Raw genomic sequence first — 14,291 nt, 5'->3', positions numbered from 1 at the left:
CAGCAATATGAAACAGTTCTTGCATATATCTTATATAAACTTGCTTTGCCTTTCTGCAGGAGGTGGATCTGACCTGTCAGCTTGGGGAGTGCTGTTGATGAAAATAAAGCTTTGCTTTAGTTTGTTTAAATTGTATGGTCCTGTCTTGCTACTCCTGATGCTAAGAGTAAGTCACCAAAAAAAAAAATTAGTATCTATTATGTATATATATCCATTTGGATAAATTTTATTATTCTAATAAAATAGTAACATAAAATTTTTAACTCCTAGAAGCACTTAGGGATTACACCTGGCACTGTGCTCAGAAATCACTCCTTAAAGGCTCAAGGGACCATATGGGATTCTAGGGATAATCTTATTGCTCTATCCCTCTAAATTATATTTAAATGTATTTACATTTCTTGACTTACAGGTAATTATAACAGATGATTAATATATGGTTTTGTCTTTCATATTTTCTATAATATTTATTTCTATTTTACTTTTATTTATTTATTTATTTATTTATTTTTTGGTTTTTCGAGCCACACCCATTTGATGCTCAGGGGTTACTCCTGGCTAAGTGCTCAGAAATTGCCCCTGGCTTAGGGGGCCCATATAGGATGCCGGGGGATCAAACCACGGTCCTTCCTTGGCTAGCACTTGCAAGGCAGACACCTTACTTCTAGCGCCACCTCGCCGGCCCCGACTTTTATTTATTTCTGTAAGCTTATTTCTATTTTGTATTTCTATTTTTATTTATTTTATACTTCTTATTTATAGTAGCTAGTATTGAATACAACTTTCACTGCTTAATATGACATGTCTTTCTTTGATCCACCTCCAGCATGACTCTATGTTTTTTATTGGAAGCTCATTTAATTGAAAGATCTTGTCTCCATATACATATATCATATATACATATATATACCAGTATATATATATATCTGAGAGACTTCCGATTATATGCTTATATTTTTCAAATTTTATTTAGACTCATACAGTTTAGAAAATAGCATATTACAAATGGCCAAAAGCACATGAAGAAAATGCTTCACATTACTAATCATCAGGGAGATGCAAATAAAACAGCAATTAGGTACCATCTCACACCGCAAAGACTGGCACACATCACAAAGAACAAGAGCAATTATTGCTGGTGGGGATGTGGAGAGAAAGAAACTTTCATTCAGTGCTGGTGGAAATGTCATCTAGTCTAGCTCTTATGGAAAAAAATATGGAGATTCCTCAAAAAACTGGAAATTGAGCTCCCATTTGATCCAGTTCTACCACACCTAGGGATATGACCTAGGAGCACAAAAATTCAATACAAAAATCCCTTCCTCACACATATATTTATCGCAAGACTTTTCACAATAGCCAGACTTTGGAAACAACTAAGATGAACTTCAAGATGAATGGCTAAAGAAAGTGTGGTACATACACACAATGGAATGTTTTGCAGCTGTCAGGAGAGATAAAGTCCTGAAATTTTCCTATCCATGGAATCTATTATGCTGAGTGAAGATTGAAATTAGTCAGAGGGAAGGAGGGAGAGAGAGAAAGAGTGAGAGAGGAGAGAGAGAATAGTATCACTCATCTATGGGTTTTAAGAAAAATCAAAGACATTGAAACAATTCCCAGAGTTGAGGGCCAGAAGGACCAGCTCAAGATTTGAAGCTCACCACAAAAAGTGGCAAGTGCAGTTAGAGAAATAACTAAGCTGAGAACTATCATAACAATGTCAGTGAGTGAGGGATGTAGAGGACCTGTCTGGAATGCAGGTGGGGGTGGGGGAGGGAAGAGATGGAGGCATTGGTGATGGGAAGGTTGCACAGGTAGAGGGTGATGTTCTTGTAATGACTGAAACCCAACTACAATTATGTTTGTCATCACAGTTTTTAAATAAAGAAATTATAAAAAATAAGAAAAAGCTTATTAATGAGCAAATTTTCATTAAAATATATTCTTTTTCCTTAAAAGTCAAAGAATTTTAAAAATCTAATTTTAAATATACAGCATTTATAATAATAGCAATTTTTTTAAAAAATATTGAGTGTTTTAATGTCCTCAATCTTTCTCCAAGAAACATTAATTTAAAAATATGGGTCAGAACGACGGCACAGCAGTAAGGCATTTGCCTTGCATGTGGTTGATTCAGGACAGGTTCAATCCCCCAGTGTCCTATATGGTCCACCAAGCCAGAGTGATTTCTGAGGGCAGAACCAGGAGTAACCCCTGAGTGTCACCAGGTGGGGTGCAAAATTCTTCCCGAAATAAAATAAAATAAAATAACAACAGAGATGTGAGATTTGGATTAGATGCATGCATGCCTATATCTAATTACAGATTAGATGCATGCCTGCCATATACTCCACCCAGAAACTCAGGGTCTATTCTAGCATCACATGATCTAGGAATAACCCCAAAGATAGCAACCCCAAGTGCATCCAGAGTCCCCAATACAAGTTAGGTGGTTCAGGTATCCTCCACAATTGCAGCTCTGACAAGTATCTCATCTGGATTTTCAGGCCCTTGCATTTAATCAATGTTCTAGCTGACTTCAATTTGAGTGAGAACCTGGAGCCCCCTGAAAATTACTTGAAAGCCAAACCCTTTCTCTATGAGACACTTTAGGATTGAACTTTTCTCAAATGTATCTGATATCTGATGAAATAAACTTTACAGTGGATGATTAAAATAATATGTGCATAGCCTGTATAAAATGGAAAAACACAAACAAGGGGAAAAAAATCTTGACTCTAGAGTGTTGAGTGCAAAAATAATTCCCCTATTAGAAAGTGATACCTAATTCCTATGTTTCTTAAGTATCCAGCCTACCAGCCTGTCCACCTACATTTTCCTTTGATGACAAATACTATCCTGCTCCTGGAGCTTCATTTATGCTTGTATTACAACTGGAGACAAGTGTTAGGAAATTAAAAGCGCATACAAACATAGAACACAGAATCAGTCCATCTTGAATATTGAAATGTAAATATTTTCCCTTATTTTCCCTTAAGGTGAGATAATTTCTAATGTCCCTCAGTGAAATTAATCTTATAGCTGTCAAAAATCATTTTTATTGACTGCTTTATCTTCCTTTTTTTATTTTTTACCCCTATATTGATGTCACCCCAAACTTAATATATAGGAAGCTATCACTTCCTATACAGTTCTTCATTAAGGATGTGGAAATTCGATCACTCACTGACTAGATAGTAACTAAATTGCTGGTGATGAGTGTAATGAAGTGAAGAATTTCTTTACATTTTTACCCCAATGTTCATTGGTTTTGAATTAGAACAGCATTCGGTTTGAAGACAGTAGTCGCTCATGGAATACTATAAGCATTTAAAAATAATGGTAATAATGGGGGCCGGAGTGATAGAGCAGCAGTAAAGTGTTTGCCTTGCATGTGGCTGGCTAATTCAGGATGGACCTGGGTTTGATCCCTGGTGTCCACATGGTCCCCCAAGCCAGGAGCAATTTTTGAGTGCAGAGCCAGGATAACCCCTGAGCATCACTGGCTGTGGCCCCAAAACAAAAACAAACACAAAATAATTTTAAAAGAATAATAGTAATAATGATAATTAAGTCGTTTCTTCCTTTTAAAATAAATTTGTTATAATGCCATAATTCAAAATAGGTTCAAAGTCATTATTTGAGAGCTGCTAACCTACTATACCTATTCATATACCAATATCTCAAGATTTGTCCACCATTATTCCATATTCTTACTCTCCCACCGCAAAATATAAATACCAAAGAAGGAATTTAGCAAGCCCAGGTAAGTTCATAGAGGGAAAACAAATAGAAACCATCTTTTGTACTATTCTAAAATATTTTTTATATAACCATAATAAAACACATGACACACCATGCTAAAATACAGGTTCGAATTGGATTATAAGTAGGTAAAATTCTTACATTGAAAAGTATCATTTAGGGGCCTGGAGAGATAGCACAGCGGCGTTTGCCTTGCAAGCAGCTGATCCAGGACCAAAGGTGGTTGGTTCGAATCCCGGTGTCCCATATTGTTCCCCGTGCCTGCAGGGAGCTATTTCTTAGCAGACAGCCAGGAGTAACCCCTGAGCACCGCCAGGTGTGGCCCAAAAACAAAACAACAAAAAAAAGTGTCATTTGATTACATTTAAATGTGATTGAATGTAAATTAGATTAGAAAAAGCTAGATCAAGAATAGAAGCATCAGGGGTGTGCCAGGACTTTAGTTATTTAGTTATCTAAATTATTTTGGCTCACACTAGTACTCTAGGGTACAGATAGACTATAGAGTTCTAAATTGTGCCACATTCTTAACAAAGAATTTTTTATTTAGATTATTTATACTCACACATATACCCATACACTAATATCAGAATCACATATTAGTATGACTTTCCCTAAGGCAATATTTTACCCTGAAAAGAGAAGGAACACTTGTTACCTGAAGGTGGTGCAGGTAAATGTGTATGTAACACTAAGAAACCCTTCAGGTTCATCATGTTTTCTGATGCATACTCTTTCTATAAATCATAAAATAAACTCTTTGTGTTTGTGTGCAATGCTCAGCAGCGCTCAGGGGTTACTCTTAGCCCTGCACACAGAAATTACCCTGTCAGGCATGGGGAACCATATGGGATGCCAGCAATCAAACCCAAGTCCATCCTGGGGTTGGCCATGTGCAAGGCAAATGCCCTACTGCTGCACATTCTCTCTGGCCCCATAAAAAACCAGTTTTCTAATTAATCCTATTAATACTCTTTCTAGAAAGCAGTAAATAATAGCTTGTGACATGGACCACTAGCATTTTACTTATTTTTGTTTTTTGCTTTGGGGACCACATCTGGCAGTGCACAGGGCTTTTTCAGTTAGAGCTCACTCCTGGTATGGCTAACAGGACATATATAGTGTTGAGGATAAGCTTGGATAAGCTACATGGAAGTCGAATCCTACTTTCTGTACTATTACACCAGACAAAGTCATCAGCATTTTCAAGATCATCCCGTTTAACTCTTCTTTCTAGGATAAGTTAAACATCAGAGGGGATTGTGATAGAATAGGAAGAATTTGAAAGAATTACAACGGTCAATGAAATGATTCAGTAATGTTCAGCTAAGCATGTAATGTAGAAGTATTTAACCAGAGACCAGATGAATACATTAGATGAAGAAGCTCAGATGGCAATCAGTGAGCCCTGATTGTTAGAAATCAGTGTCTCTTCTTTGGACTTTGGTGAGTTTGGCTATTGTTGGATTAACCAACCTTCACACTAAACTGTTATGGTGTATAGGCCTTCACTCTTAACGATGATGGTTTCCTTTTTACAAAACTACCTTGGTGGGAAGAACTTATAGATAGGCTCTTTACCTTAATTCCCCCCTTCCCGCCCATGGGGATAGTTCCATCTTCCCAATAAATACTGCAGTCCTGACTCGCCTCTCCCTCTTGCTCCACTTGGTAGAAAGATCTCTGGGCCCATGTTTTCTCTCTCTTCAGCCTGGCTTATATTATTTCCTGTGGTGGCCATGTTTCAGGTCCACTTTCTCCTTTACCATGGGATGATGGTGTATTGATTTAGTCACAGTCTGTCAGAGTCAAAATTAATATCTAATATACTTTTGTGTTCTTGCATATAGGGAAAAAAATCAGTATCTACAAGGCACTGTTTGACCTCTATAAACTAAAGAAAACAAAATCAGGAGTTTGCGTACAAAAAGCTAACCATGGCTTCTGTTCGGAATTCTCAACCTGGGTCTCGATGCAAGTTTCTGACTCAGCAGAAATCCATTCTGAGGAAGGATATTACAATATGGAACACTGGTATTTAGAATGAGTTCTCTAATTTTGCTTTTCTAAACTAAAGAAAAGGATGAAAGTACTTCAGAACATTTATACAAAAACAATGAAATCCAACAACACAAAGAAATTTATGCACTTCTGAGTTTATTATAGAATTAGTCATCTTTGTTAACATATTCAAGAAAAATAAGATTTCATTATGGATAAATATATTAATTAAACATTATTATGAAATAATATGTAATACAATATACCACAATTATACAATAATTATACACTATAGACATATTATATTATCTATTTTATCTATATTCATATAAATTTTATACATATTCAAATATTATTCAGTCTCAAAACAGAAGGAAATTCTGCCATTTACAAAAATGTGGAGAAACCCAGAGAATACTGTACTATCAAATGAAATAAACAGGATGAAAAGATGATATAATCATATTGACTGGTAAATTTTTAATGATAGTTCTCTTGGAATCACAGTACAAAATCATGGTACTGGGATTTCAAGAGATCTGAATATAAGAACAAAGTTTTAGTCAGACAAATGTAAGTTCTGTATATTTAATTTAGAGCAATATAACTATAGTTAACTATTCCATGTTATTTACTATATATGTGTTAAGAAGGTTTTAATAACACATTTACAAGCAATAGACACTTAAAATGATCAATATATTAATCTGCCTATTTTTAAAATGATATACATAAAAAATCAAATTTGAGTCTTTTTTTTTTTTTTTTGGTTTTTGGGCCACACCCAGTGATGCTCAGGGGTTACTCCTGGCTCTGCGCTCAGAAGTGGCTCCTGAGTTGGGGGGACCATATGTGATTCTGGGGTATCCAAACATGGTCCATCCTGGGTCAGCCACATGCAAGGCAAATGCCGCCCTACAACTGCACCATCATTCTGGCCCCAAATCTGAGTCTTTTATACAATTGGAAACTGCCCTAAGTTGGTTTATAGGAACTTAAAATTAATAAACCTCTATATATCAGCATGTTGTTTGAGTAGCTAGAATAAAATGTACCCCAAAACTATAATTAGATTGAAATAATGCAGTGCCTAAAATCTTGGATGAAAATTTAAGATAATGTGTTATTGAAAACTGTTATAAAAATTCAAATTTGACAGCAACTATAATAAATATACTGATGTCAACTTTTAAGAGAAAAAAATGAATAAAATAAACTTAAGTTAGATAGTACAAAATTCCATATATAGTACAAGTTAAAATAATACTTTGAAATCTGTATTCAAGTAAATTTAAATTGGACATAAAAGGTAAGCATGTAACTAATATTTATGTCAATGTAATATTTACCTTAAGGATAAAGAACACTAATTTAGTAGTATATTTGTTTCACTATGTTGATAACAGTTCTTTTCAAAATAGTTAAAATATGAAATAAATTTAAGTGTCATCGACAGACTTACAGATAAAGATGAGGAAGTCTATTTATATTCATGGAATATTATGGTCCCATATAAAATATGAAATTGTACTCATTGAGACAAAATTATGAGTCTTGGTGTGATTATTTTGAGTAAAATAAATAGGAAGGAAAAGACAGTTAACAAATGGTTTTACTCATTTTTAGAATATAAATAACTAAAGATAATGAACTGGTTTGAGACAATAAAAGTCAAATTGAATGCACGATCCAAATTATAGTGATTAACTTGGGGATGGAGGAAAGGTTATAGGAATCTTTTGGGTTTTATAATTAATGGCACTGAAATTTTGATGGTAGATACAGTGATAATAAAGCATTTACAGGGACATAAAATCAGACCACTAAAATTTTATATTTACAAAAATTGAAAAATTAATAAAAACAAAATAGATTGCATAAACAGGAATTAGTAAGTGAGACTGATCTTACCTATACACATTGGAAAAATAGACTTCTTATTAACATCCGAAATTTAAAACTTGTGACATGATACAGAAATATATTAGCTATGATAAACTATTTCCATGTATGTAGCTGGTACACAATGTCAGTTCTTTAAGGCATATGCATGTAGTCAGGAATTCTATGTTAGACAAGTTCAAGATACACCATTCTTTGACTGGTAACACTGCCTATATATATATCTTAAAATCATATACCATGTACAAGATTAGTTTTAGAAATAAATCATTATAATTATTATTCCAGGATATCCATATGTTAAAATAGAATATAATGTACAAGTAGTAGAAAAATTGACACTATATTAGTTCAAATACCTATAGATAAAACAGAAAAAAACATTTATAACCAATCTATACTATAATATACACATCTATGTTATAAATGTGTGTGTATATATAAATATATACTTATAATTATTTATTTAATAATAAAACAGTGATGTCATCAATATTAATCTTCCTTTTACTTAAGTTGGGAGAATTGGAATTTCTTCTAAACTATATTCTATAGGGGCCGGAGAGATAGCGTGGAAGTAAGGCGTTTGCCTTTCATGCAGAAGGTCATCGGTTCGAATCCCGGTGTCCCATATGGTCCCCCGTGCCTGCCAGGAGCAATTTCTGAGCATGGAGCCAGGAATAACCCCTGAGCACCACCGGGTGTGACCCAAAAAACACAAAAAACAAAAACAAAAACAAAAAAAAAACTATATTCTATAAACGTCAAGGACAAATGAAGGTTTTAGTGTCATCATACATATTCCACTCCCAACTTGTTTTCTACAGTTGAAATCTACCTTCTTTTAATATATATTTCATCCTAATTTACAGTAATGTTTTAAATTTAACAACTCTGAAAGTCACAGACTAGGAGAATAGTTCCTTTGAATAGTTCATTAGGTACAATGGTAATAGGTAAGTTTGAAGTGAAAAATAAAGTTTTGTAAAAAAAAAAAAAAGAGGTAAGGAAGAAGAGAGAGAGGTAAACCTGAGCAACCATTGCTTTATCAAATGTAGCCTACTACAAGGTATTGATCTTATGAATGTGCAGAAAAAGCGGTCATTTTATCAGTCAGAATCCTTTTTTTCGCACCATGATGTTAAAGCATACAAAGCTATTATAGTTTGAGTGGTAGTTGGTCATAGACAGAAAGTTAGAAACACAGAGTAAAAACAAACTAGAGCAGAATCCATTACAATTGCCACATCTTCATCAAGCAAAAATAAGTCTTGTAATGTCATATTAATTAAAATAAATAACTGATTTATTATGGATGATATTGTTCTTAAAAGATAACTCCTCACAAACAAGACAGCTGTCATTAGTTGTGAGTCTTCACTTAACAAAATGCATATAAGCATAAACTAAATATTGGCTTTTACTATAGAACAACAGTTTTATTAATGCCTTAACTTTTAAAAAAAAAAGTTCTGAAAAAAACTTTAAGTAGTAGATATATCAGAACCAGATATACAGATATATTTTTCTGTCAGGGGGCTGAGACAATAAAAAAATTTTTGTTTTCGTTTTCTTTTTTGTTTTGTTTTTGGGTCACACCAGCAGCACTCAGGGGTTACTCCTGGCTGTTCTCTCAGAAATCCCCCCAGGCAGGCTTAGGGACCATATGGGATGCCAGAATTCTAACCTCTGTCCTTCTGCATACAAGGCAAACACCTTACCACTGTGCTGTCTCTCAGGCCACGACAATAAAAATTTAGTTTTTAAATAACAGGCTTTATTTTCAAACAGGAATTAAAAAAAAAAAAGGAAAGCATAGAAAACATGAGAACAATGAAGTCTGTATGTTAAAAATGCACAAGTTTTTAGGGTCTGTGGTTCTCAGTGGTACCTAACTTTTCTTGAAGAAGTAACACTGTGTTTGGTAACCAGCATTCCCAAAACAGAAAACCAAACTAAAGAAGTGAACAAAGCTGTTTAATAAATTCTCTAGGATTGCCATAAATAAATGAGCATTTAAGTTATGTCTTTATCACATTTACTTGTGTCATACTCCAAGAATGCTGTAGATTTGAAATACTCAGAATTACCTTTGTTTAACTTTTTATTTGGTTAAAATTTTAACTTAACATTTAAAGTTAATTTATTTATATCTCTTCTCAAATCTGTATTTACATTCTTCAATACATTTTTTAGTATTTGTGAGTAAGTTGATTTTGAGATAACAGTAAAAGGAAATTCATAATGGTTTTGGAACTCTGAACAAATAATAAGTGGCTTATAAAGCTTATGTTTTCCCTCTTACACTTTGTAATATATCATCAATTTATCTCTCCACATGGGGCATAAAGAATGCTACAATGATGATCAAGTTACATGAAGCATTATTCTGTTGTTAACATTAAGGTAAATATGTAAAAGATGACAAAAGATATCCCACATATTTTAGTATTCTCATAAATCTCAATTTGTTATTTAGTAATACAAAATAAAAATCAAAGCAATATTCAAAAGCAAAATGACTGACTCTTTACAATTTTCTCTGAATACCTGAATAGAAAAATACATATGACCTCTTATGTCCCTTTAGAAATATTCAAAGCTATGAGTCACTGCTAATGTGTCTATAATAATATGAATTTTCTCAGAGGAAATCAATCCATAATAGGAGAGACTATACCTTTGCCAGATACTAAAGGGGATAATTCTAATTCTTTCGCACTTACATTTTAAAATATAAATATAACTAAATTCTCCAAAATGCTCTCTTCTTCTATTCCATAATAGATAATAACTGCATCAGCATCACATCATTTTGTTTTATACGTTTTCTTCTCTTGAGTCCACCTTCCTATGAAGTATAAATGTACTTGAGGCTTTTCCATAATTGTGAAATACTGCAATTTTTGTGTTTAAAAATACATTTCGTAGACTAATTGCTCATTGTAAAATGTCTTACTACTTCTGTTTCCCTTTTCTGATATAACTGTTTTTTAGAAAGCTTGCTCCTAGTGTGCAGTATAGTCTGCATTTGTCTCATTGGTCATTTGAATTTTTAAATCTTTTGATCCCTGCTTCATCCTACATTGCATTTCTCTTTGAGATAAGGGAAATCTTAGTAACATGCTTCCACATGTCCTCTATACCCTGTAACACATGTTTTTGGAGATAAAAGTTTCTTATTATATATTTTCATTATTAATTCCATAACATTTGATCAAAGATAAAAAGGTCAAAAAGTGTTAAATTATTAAGTGGAGTTTTCTGCAGCGATAACTTTGCAATGTATATTCAATATAAAAAATAAAATATATTTCAGAAAATACAAAAATACCCATAAATCTTGTAAATTATCTTTTCTGCACTTTGCGTAAGTCAAGAGTAAATATTGTGTTCATGCTTTCAAAAAAGTTCTACTGCAATTTTTTGAAAATTATTCTTGAATTTGTAACAGTGGCTTAATCAAGAGCATAAGATTTCAACATATCTTATACTTAAGGGGTAAAAAGAACATGAAACAATAGCAAGTTTAAACAAGTTTACATTTTATGTTTCTTTATTTTCATTTTGATTGGCAACATCCACCAGTGTTCTAGACAATTTCTGAATTTGACACAATAAAAACCCCTGGTGGTGCCTGAGGAAAATATATATGATACTGGGAGTCAAATGGAGACTACTGCTGCACTCAAAGCAATACCTTAACTCCTTCAGTATCTTCTCAAATGCTTATTTCGACATTTCTGAGATGTTTGACTGTTATGACTATAAACAGTATTCAAATTCCAAAGAATGGTAACTGTAATATTATAAACAAGAATACATTTAACGAAAGATGCAGAAAATAAGAATTATTGACACCTAGAAGATTAAATAATGAGGTAATTCTATATACTTTCAGAACTTAGATAAACTGAGCAAGATGTATGAGTGGTTATCCTGTAGTAAGACCATCCGTATGGGCTTGTTGTGACATAATGATCAACATGGGAACTTTGTCTTTGTGATCAGAAATCTCTGGTTTCAATGATATATGGAGAGTATAAATATAACTGGCCAGAGAGAGCAAATTTCATAACAAAGGAAAGAGGTATTAACTTTAAGCATGAGACAACTCATTTTAATATAGAATTGTGTACTTGTTGAGAGTATAAAAAAGATCTCAGACATTCATCTGAAAATGAATGTCTCCACAAAATATAAAAAAAATTATTTATGTTTCCTCTCAAAAAATATATATTTTAGTAAAACAGTTTTATACTGAGATGCTGTCTCAGTATAACCAAGTGTAAATAATAAGGACAATGAACATTTCACTTTCCATTACATCACGACATGTCCAAGCAAGAGTAGCTGTTTAAACCCAGGGTGTTTCACTACTGTAAAAGGAAATAAATTGTCACAGTTGGTTTAATTATAGCTTAAATGTTTGAAATATCTTTAAGTATGACATTCAAAAATGGAATAATTTGAAAGTTTGTTATCAATAGAACTGAGTTTAGAATTGCTGACTTAGGGGCCAGAGAGACAGCACAGCGATAGAGCATTTCCTTGCACGTGGCCAACCTGGGACAGACCCGGGTTCAATTTTCGATTCCCGGCACCACATATGGTCCCCAGAGCCTGCCAGGAGTAAATTTTCAGACAGGAGTAATTCCTGAACGCTGTCAGGTGTGGCCCCAAAAACGCAAAAAAGAGAGAGGCAGAGAGAGAGAGAGAGAATTTATTTTTTTCCTTAATTTTATTTAAAATAAGAAACGTTTCACGAATTTGCATGTCATCCTTGCACAGGGGCCATGCTAATCTTCTCTGTATAGATCCAATTTTAGTATATGTGCTCCCAAGGCGAGCAAGAGAGAATTTCTGACTTAGACAATTTGAAAGCAGAATAAACTCAAGGTCATGTGTTGAACAGACACAAAATTTTGTTAATACTGCCAGACTTCCAGATCTGTAGACAAGCATAATTCTTGAAGAAAATTTTTTTCATTTCATCTGTTAAGCTTTACAGGAGTTTTATTTTTAGGGGCTCAGTGTCTTAGAAGATAAAAGAGATATCACCTTTTTAAAAACAGCATTTGTGAACTATGTTATGAGAAACTACTATATTAAGCTAATGACCGAGAAAAAATATTTAATGCTTTTGCTAAATATATGAGGGCATATAATATATGGCAGAATGTTTCTTCTGATGACAATCATATAAGCATTAATATCTAATATATCCATGCTTAAAATCTACATTATATTAAATGAGGTGGTATCTAGCAAAAGTAGATATTAACTTATTGAGAGAATGAAATGTCAGTGTGTAGAGAGTCTATGAAGCAACCTGAAGATGTTAGATGTACATAACCAGTACCATGTAGACATTGAGTATATTATTGATGTTTCTGGCTTTTCTAGTTAAATTTAAGTGTTATCTAGAATCTAGGAGACACTATTGGCTTTCTGGAAATCTTCTAAATATTTTATGTTTCATATTCCACTTCAACAGACAGCTTACCCTGGAATTCCAGATAAGAAGAGACAAGGATTTGGTAGGAAGTGGTCAAGTTGGATGGCAAAATACAAAACTTATCTTAGTAGTATAGGAGAGAGAGCCTTAGTCTTGTCTTCTCATGATCCAATATCAATAAGAAACTTTTATTCATCATTAGAATTTATGCAAAGTTCATTTCCTCAATGTTCCAAGTGACTTGGTCTTTTATTATATGAATCTTTTGTTATGTGAAGTGTAACATTCCATTACTTACTTCTTTTATCTATGACAGTTGTAATTATATAATTATTATAATTATATTATATTATATTATAATTATATTATATATATTATATATAATATATATAATATATAATATATATTATATATTATAATTATATTATAATTATAATTATGTAATTATATAATGGGAAGCTGTATAAATTACATGAATCTATCACTTTAATAGTAAGTATGGAGCACATGATTATTTTTTTACCAAACAATAACACTCACCACAGAGCTGACACATTATACATTATATACCCAATGTTTTTGAACAAATGAATAAGTAAGTGAAATTCTAGAGAAGAATTTATAATTGCTTTTGGCAAAATATACAAATAACTCAAGCTATAGAGTAGTTCATATGTGTTTAATTAGGGTTGGTTCTTAGACATATGCAATACACAATTTTTTAAATTTAAATGGAAATATTGAGTTATGTACATTTTGTATTGTTTTCAGTTTTGGTTTTTGAGAAATTTCTTATTGTACACAGGCTTTTTTCTTAGTTTAGATCTGGAATCATTCCTGTAGTACTCAGGGTAGCATATATATTGTCAATAATCAAACCATGTCAGTTTTGTTTAAAGCAAGAAAATTTACCTACTGTACTTTCTCAAAGTGTTCAGTGTTTATTCCTGGACCAGTGATCATAGATCATTCTTGGTGATTTCAGAGAACCATCTATATTTAGTGCACAGAATTGAATCCTATAGGCAAGTGTCCTACCAAATGTAGTACCACTCCAGCTATCCATTTTAGCTGTATAAGATAAAATGGCATTTTAAATTATCAGTACATTTAGAGAACACATTATTTGTATCAAAACTATAGAAATAGGAATGAATTTGCA

At 32.9% G+C, this 14,291-nt stretch overlaps 1 non-coding gene across 1 annotated transcript; it reads right to left on the bottom strand.

The window, feature by feature from the left end:
* Positions 1-12,417: 12,417 nt before the first annotated feature.
* On the bottom strand, positions 12,418-12,524 carry LOC126026357 (U6 spliceosomal RNA). Its single transcript, XR_007501654.1, has one exon. It is a non-coding gene; the product is annotated as a U6 spliceosomal RNA (small nuclear RNA).
* Between the last annotated feature and the right edge of the window lie 1,767 nt (positions 12,525-14,291).

This window comes from Suncus etruscus, chromosome 1 (assembly GCF_024139225.1).
Source record: "Suncus etruscus isolate mSunEtr1 chromosome 1, mSunEtr1.pri.cur, whole genome shotgun sequence".
Taxonomy (NCBI): Eukaryota; Metazoa; Chordata; class Mammalia; order Eulipotyphla; family Soricidae; genus Suncus; species Suncus etruscus.
The sequence above is the reverse complement of the archived record's forward strand: the minus strand, read 5'-3'. Positions and strand labels throughout refer to the sequence as shown.